Consider the following 7,564-nt stretch of genomic DNA (forward strand, 5'->3'; position numbering starts at 1 on the left):
GTGTACCTCAAAACCAGTACAGAGTTTGATTGTGCATGCAGTCCTCGACTTGCGGACGCCCGACTTCCAAATGGGTCTCAGGAACGGATTAGCTTCGTAAACCGAGGACTGCCCATACTGAATCAATGCTGCTGAAATGATGCACACCCAGACGGCCATGGAGCAGTGATTTGTGTAAAAAAATACCTTTACGTGTAGAGACGAACATTTGAAGGAGACATTGCCTGCTTATCGATTTTGTATACTCCACAGCGACGCCAATCATTGTTTTGTGTCATGTGAAGAATGGTGTGGTGTACGTACGGAGAGGTCGTGCCAGGCTTGGCGCAGCTCGGAGAGGAAGTATCGCACGGTGACGTCATCGCTGGAGAAGAGCACCGTCTCCATCGCGTGGCTGGGCAGGCGCAGGTACTCCTGACACCAACCGGAACCCAGCGCACGCAATCAACAGCTGGACCGTGTCGGGAACTATTGCTGCCTCCCGCTATAGACTCGTCTGGTTGTGGCTGCCGGAAAGTGCCCTAGCCAGTGTTCTATGCAAGCTGCGTGCTCGTCCTCTGTGAGGCATGGATTACGCTAGAGCGGCTAATGCTGGTGAAATGTTTTTTAGTCGCTGGCCAATTTGCGTGACAGTATATGTCTTCAGGCAAATGTGATAATAACACAACACAGTGATCCTCAGGTTAGCCCTATGACCGTTTGACTGTTGTTAGCAAGTGCACATTCAGGCTGGCATCACACAAGAAAAGTTGGTGGGGCCATCGTCATGCATCGATGCTGAGGTTTCAGTCACTACGTGAGGTCGTATTTTAGGTTAGGTTAACTTATAGGAGATGCAGAAAAGGTTCAGATACCATGTATGGCCATGAACTGAGAAGAGTGTTCTAAACACCCCAGCTAATGCGCATACACACGATCACACATACTGACGCATACACACACACTACGTGGAGATCATCTTTGTCAATAATCTTATGAATGGGTACTAAAAAGACCAAGCTCAGGTCCAAATATCACACCAACTTAGGCAACAAAGCGTTCCACATGCTGAGAACTTCAATTCCTATGGCAGCTCCCAGCACGTCGGACATTGTGCAGAACAGCACGCTGCATGGCCCGCGAACACAATCGGAGAAGAAATGGCACTTCAATCCGCTGGAGGGAAAGTTATCCTCAAAGTTCTTTTGTTTTTCTCAGAAAACCTTAACCGGGTCTCAGAGAGCCATACAGCACGAATCGTGAGTGTCTATGCAGAACAGTTGTAAGCCGCGAAGTATATATGTAGATTTGTTGAACTTCTTTCGCACCACCGATTCGCATGGTTGGCTACATAGGTCGACAATCGTGCTAAGGGGACGTCCATAAATGACGTAACGCACCTAGGGGGGGGGGTCAGATATTTGTGGCGATGTGTGACGAGGGGGGGGGGTTGAGAAATGTGACGTCACATCAAAATGCGCAACTTTAAATAAATTTAGACAACACGTTCTACTTAATTAAATATACTTTTTAATAAATGTTTTCTCCTACAACATCAGAGTGCAGCGCCACATTAAATACGCACTATAATGACAATAGTTTAAAGCGATTTTAAGCATGTTTTATTTTTTTGGGGGGGGGGGGTGGCAGAGCTTTGTGACGTCATATTTGAGGACGGGTCTGACTTTTTGTGACGCCGTTTGACTATGGGGGGGGGGGGGTCAAAATCGTCTAAAATCACGTGACGTCATTTATGGACGGCCCCTAATCAGAAGTTTGATCGAACGAATAGCACGCGCGATATACGTCACCTGCAAAAGGAAGAGAATTTCCGAGGAGTTTTCTGCGTAAAACATTAAATTCCACAAAGTACCCTGTGGGAAAAAACACACACAATGTGAGTCAAGAGAGATGTTAATGCTCACGCCATATACATTACATTACCAGAACCCAGCACAAATTACACACCACAACTAGTGGGGAGATGGAGTGGGTAGATTACCGCTGCACAGAGATCGAAAGATCCCAAGAGCCGATGTGTTTATTCCTAAAAACTGAAGATGGTACTTACGACCATGAACCATGGTTGCGCATGATATCGTCGGATCTTGGAAGCTCAGTAGAGTGGAGCTTGGTTAGTACTAGGATGGGTGACTACCTGATAACACCAGGTTATGTCGGCTTGGGCTACAAGGGGTGGCCTGGAGATGCCAGTGTAGTAATGGATGTTTTAATCTACCTGTGTGGTGGAGCTTTGAGTGGTTTGCCTCATATGCATGGCTTCTCTTCAGGCTCGGCTACTTCAGTTGCTTCCCACATGTCAAACACCCATTGATGGAACTGGCCAATCATCCCAATGCAGAACCATCCTAAAAGTCTAATCTCTAAACAAAGTGAGGCTTTCCTGCGTAACTTAGGGGTAATGTTAATATGTACATTGACTTCTTTCACACCGTACGTAGCCAACCGTGCCAATCGAAGGTGCGTGCGAGGGAAGGACAATAAACTAAACGCACACACAACAACAAATCATCGCAACAAAACTACTACGCAACAAAACTACAATTCCTTGTAGGGGAAACAAATACTAATTAATAAAATTAAATGATTACCAATCTATTATATAATTACAATACCCTCCCCATCTCCGCCTCAAATCACTGCACCAGATTTGGTTAAATGATGACTTCACCCTGCTGCTCTATTTAAGACCGGGAGCAAGTGAGGGCTTCAACATTCTGGCAAATTTCCCGATGATGCTGGATGTAATTACCAGCGAAACGTGGTACTGAAAATTGTAAATGATGTTGATTCACTCTTCAACACACCGGTGGGCTAAAGTAGTGAACTATTTGTCTTTTGTAAACGTGACACATTTTTTTTTACCGTTTGGCCGTGTCAGGTGGTGGAGGGTTACGACACATTTATGAATAACGCGATCTAACCCAAAAACCTTTATTATGAATAATATTTCTAGATTTGAAGCTTTCGTGACTGCAAGGATTCATACTCTTAGTTCTTTCGGTAAAGTCACGTAGGTAAAAAATGAAATTAAAATTAATACGTGACTTTACCGAAAGAACTAAGAGTATGAATCCTTGCAGTCACGAAAGCTTCAAATCTAGAATTAAACAACCTCTACGGGGAGGAATTGCACCTATCTGTTAGAATTTTTAACAGACAACGAGACAAGAAGTCACAGCTTCTCGAGACGTTGGCCTTCCTCAAGAGATGCCGCGATAACAAGGTAATACCCATCGCTTTACAGATTTTTTTGCTGTGACAGTTTCACTTGAAGACGGAAGCTTGTGTTGCCTCCGAAACGTCGTGATTTCATTGTTTTTATTTTTTATTAATTTTAATTTCATTTTTTACCTACGTGACTTTACCGAAAGAACTAAGAGTATGAATAATATTGGTCGCGAAAGCCTACGTGTTACACGTAGCCAGCCGGGAAAGAAAAAATAAGCAAGACCCACCCCAAAGCAGGACAGCAGCTGGTAGCCCTTGTCTGGAGGAACGCTGTGCAGGAAGCCGCTGATCGACTGGAGGATGCTGAGCGAGGCGGTGGGCTTGGCGTACGCCTGGAACGCGTTGCTGCTCAGCAGGCTGAGCAGGAAGATGGCCTCGTCGATGTCCTCCACCAGCTGCTGCCCAATGTCCTCGGTGGCGAGACGCAGCCAGGCGGTCGTGATCTCGGGCTCGGCGGCGAAGCCCGTGCCGTCGCTCCAGACGAGGGACACCAGGTTTTTGAGCAGCGATGGCAGCCTCACGCACGTTTTTACCGAAGGGTCTTGCCCGGGGAGAGACTCCCTCGCGTTTTTGCTTCCGACGGACGCGTTACGGGGCCGCGCGCTCGGCAAACGGTTCCGTCTTACCGGACCGTGGTAAGTGTCCGAGCCGTTGTATGCAAGTGAGTCGAGGCCACGGGCAAGAGCCTCCTCCCCTTGGGTTATATTTGTCGACGCAATGGTGGTAGAATTGGGTACGGAGAAGTGTGTCTCAGTCGTATCATTGAAACCTCTTAAAATAAACTTCTTTATGGTGTCAGAATGTGCCGACAGTTCTCCCGTGGACATGTTGGCCACCAGGTGGGCCATGGTGGTTTCTGCTTGAGGGCTTCCGCAGAATGCGTTCAGCCACGGAAGGTCCGTCTGTAAGTTATCAAGGAGGCTATTGTTTGCACAGAAAACATTTCGTACTGCCCACCACATGTACACGTTGCAGATTTCAACGACGTTGTAGCTGAAGTTGCGTTTTGCGACGACGTTCAAGTCCCGACAGTGCAAAGTAATCTCTTCTAGTTCCTTCACGAAAAACTCACTGCCGGAATTTGTTGTGACGTTACTTTCCTGATTGCAGTATTTAACCAGGACAGAGACATTGTAATCCGTGGGATGAGGGTAGGAGCAAATGGCACTGATGAAACGTGCTGGGCTTTGATCGAAGCAAAAGTCTAAGACACTGAATCCAAACGGCTTCACAAACCACAGGATGTTGTCGCATATGAAGCCGCTTTCCGTTCCTCCGTGTACCTTTTCGCGCTGCAGGTAACTGCAGCGAGCTTGCAACCAATGACCAGGACTAGTGCTGGCCTCCGAAAAACCGTCCCCATTGCAAATCGACTCGTTGAAACGAACCAAACTGACCCAGCCGCACGTGTACACAATGCCAAAGTTTTCTGACATGTCCGACATCCGGGAAACATTTCGACACGCTGCAAAGGCATCCTCGAAGTTTGCGTCGTTCATGACAGCGCTGAAGACGCTGCAGTAAACGGACTGGGCCATGGAGCCCGAGTAAGGTGGCTCTCTACCGCACTGCTTTTTCACAGTCTTCTGCCCCTGTGCTTGGTCGTTTTCAAAGAACTTGGAGGCAGAACGGGGCCCCTTGGCGAGGGAGTCGCGTGTGTTCTGATGCGGGCTCTCGGAAAGTGCGTCGTCATCGCAGGCGGCAAAGAGCAGCAGGGAAAGGAGATCCTGGAGACTGAAGCCCATCCCTTGGTGGTCCCAGGTGATGTTATTCATTACACCCCTGGCGGACGTCCAAACAAGATGAACAAGAAAAAAACAAGGGAAGGACACTCCAGGCAAATCCAACACATGTTCAACCTGGCTCCAAGTGCCAGCAGGGGTAAATAATGCCAATATGCTGCACAATGTATTTCAAATAACTCAATTACTTTATGGTAAAATGTGTTTTAAGTGGTGTGTAAATTAACCTACCAGAGAAGCAGCTGTCTTAAGTCAGCTGAAACAAAAACAGAAAACACACATGGTTTTAATTATTTGACAAATTACAATACAGTATTTCACATTATGCATATGAAGTTATGCTTTACAATTTGTATTGAAACAATGCATGAATATACAGCGAAAAATTAAGCAAAACGTGAACCCTTCTGCATCTCCCCCCACACTCACCAACCCACACTGAGCAGCATGGTAAAGGATGGTCAATCAACCACCATGATCAACGAGGCATGGAGGTGCCTTCATCTATCAGTGGATTGACGAAGGGCTGTAAATGATTATTATCACGACTATTACAGCGTGGAACAATTGGACAAAATACCCTCGAGAGAGGGCGCTCTAGCGGAGGCCCTTCCACCAGCAGTAGCTTGAGCAAACAATTGCAGATTCTACACCTGTACCGGTTACCAATACAGCGAACAGTGCGCCAATGATTGCACGCATTTATCGCGTTCTAAGACCTGACATTCAATCACGATCTTGTTTTACCCTTTTTTTCTGTATCCACGCTCTCACCTTCTTGGCAGAACTGCCGAGGATCCTGCTGATGCTGCATGCCCAGCGTGGAAGCGGCCTCCTCCAGCAGGAAGCTGTTCACCTCCTCCATCTTCTGCACCACGCGCCTGTAAAGGCGCGTGCCGATCTGGTCCATGAGGTTGCCCGGGAGGCTGCGCAGGTTGTCCATCTCTGCGGTGTCGTAGCCCAGCACGGCTTGCATGAAGCGCCCCGCCGACGACACGGCCTGCAGGGTGCTGCCCTGCACGCCCAGGATGCTCAGCATGGGCGTCACCGTGTTGAACATCAGCTGCAGGTCTCCGCTGCTCGTCACGGCTCGTGACAGGGCCTCCAGGAAGCCCACGGGGTCACCGCGCACGTCCACCTTCAGGTTGTTCCTCAGGAAGGAGCTGAGGTTGCTCCAGGTTTGGCTGGAGATCAGGCTGCGGATGATGCCTTCCAGTGGGCTGGCGAGAGGCCCGCACTCCTCCGGGTGCTTGTCGCCAAAGAGGACGCAAAGGAACCCGCGCAAGGAACTGCCCAGGTCTTCGACCATGCCTCTGTCCACTGGTGAGCTGTGGTTGGAGAAAGAAAACAACTTTTGTTTATTTAAATCACGGTTGTGGTGCAAGGCCCAACAGGACCAAAATGCACGGATGAAGGTTTAATATATATAACATTTAATAGGTTTCTTGAATTGAGAGAGCTTGTCAAGAGAGAAGATGGGAAGGAATTACAGAGCCGAGCAGTGTAATGTGCCATTTTATTGAGAGACTGTGTTATCTTGGTGTGACCTGGGACTTTTTTTTATTGTTGTTGATTTTGCTGCCTTGCCCAAGTTTGATCAACTGTAGGTAATTTGTTATTTGTATTTATTAACTTGCTTACCACTTTCTCTATTTTGCACTCCTATCGTGCTTTGTATTGTTTGCTATTGTAACTTGCTGTCCCGCCCAGACTGGACATCTGTGAAAAATTAATTCATAGCTCATCGGATTCCTCCTGCAGTTTAAATTAAGATTTTGACAAAGATTCTGAAGGAAAGAAGCAGAAATAGAAATGTTTTTGACCTGATTGTGCTGGTTGAACACAGTACGGATGGATGGGATTACACAGTCAGTCTAATAGACCGAGTCTTCAATACGGGTGAAGTTCATTGGGACAGTTACTAAATGTTGTAGCAACTCGGAATACTCATTAAAGCCTGTCATGCAAAATGGCCAGTAACGAAGAGAACTGGAGTAATATTAATTATCGGAAGGAAGAGTAAAGAATAATCAATATAACTGCAATTTACTATACATAAATTACATGCAAGATATGACCAACTTGACAATACAGTAGTTTATTCACAAATTGTTGCTTCGACCGAATGGGGGCGCCACGGTGGTGAGGCGTTAACTGCCTCGCCTGATATACAGGAGGTCGTCGGTTCGACCCCGACACCTGTATATTTGGAGTTTGAATGTTCTCCCCGTGATTGCGTTGACTTTTCTCCTCGTCCTCCGGTTTTTCTCTCCAAATTTAGAAACAGGCGTTAAGAGCATATGTCTGCTATAAATTGACACGTGATAAGCCACTTCGTTGAGCTATTATTTGTGGCCAGGTCACTTATAAAAAAGAGCTATACAGCTCAGTGGGTATAGCCTGGTAAAAAAACAAGTTTAAAAAAAGATAGAATAAATGAACCTTTTTCGAGAAGTCTATCAAAATCTTTATTCAAAATTAGCTCATTTAAATTAAGAGTCTGAAACAGAGCACCTGTGATAAAAGATCATAAAATAGGTCATAAATGCTCATTAATGGAGTTTGGCCAATATCCTAATATAGGACCACTG

At 46.6% G+C, this 7,564-nt stretch overlaps 1 long non-coding RNA gene across 1 annotated transcript; it reads right to left on the bottom strand.

Annotated features, from left to right (window-relative positions):
• Window positions 1–4,993: 4,993 nt before the first annotated feature.
• On the bottom strand, window positions 4,994–5,871 carry LOC144935317 (uncharacterized). The gene is made up of 3 exons (XR_013637296.1): window positions 5,748–5,871; window positions 5,205–5,229; window positions 4,994–5,013 (listed from the first exon to the last, which is right to left on the bottom strand). It is a non-coding gene; the product is annotated as an uncharacterized LOC144935317 (long non-coding RNA).
• Between the last annotated feature and the right edge of the window lie 1,693 nt (window positions 5,872–7,564).

This window comes from Lampetra fluviatilis, chromosome 13 (assembly GCF_964198595.1).
Source record: "Lampetra fluviatilis chromosome 13, kcLamFluv1.1, whole genome shotgun sequence".
NCBI lineage: Eukaryota > Metazoa > Chordata > Hyperoartia > Petromyzontiformes > Petromyzontidae > Lampetra > Lampetra fluviatilis.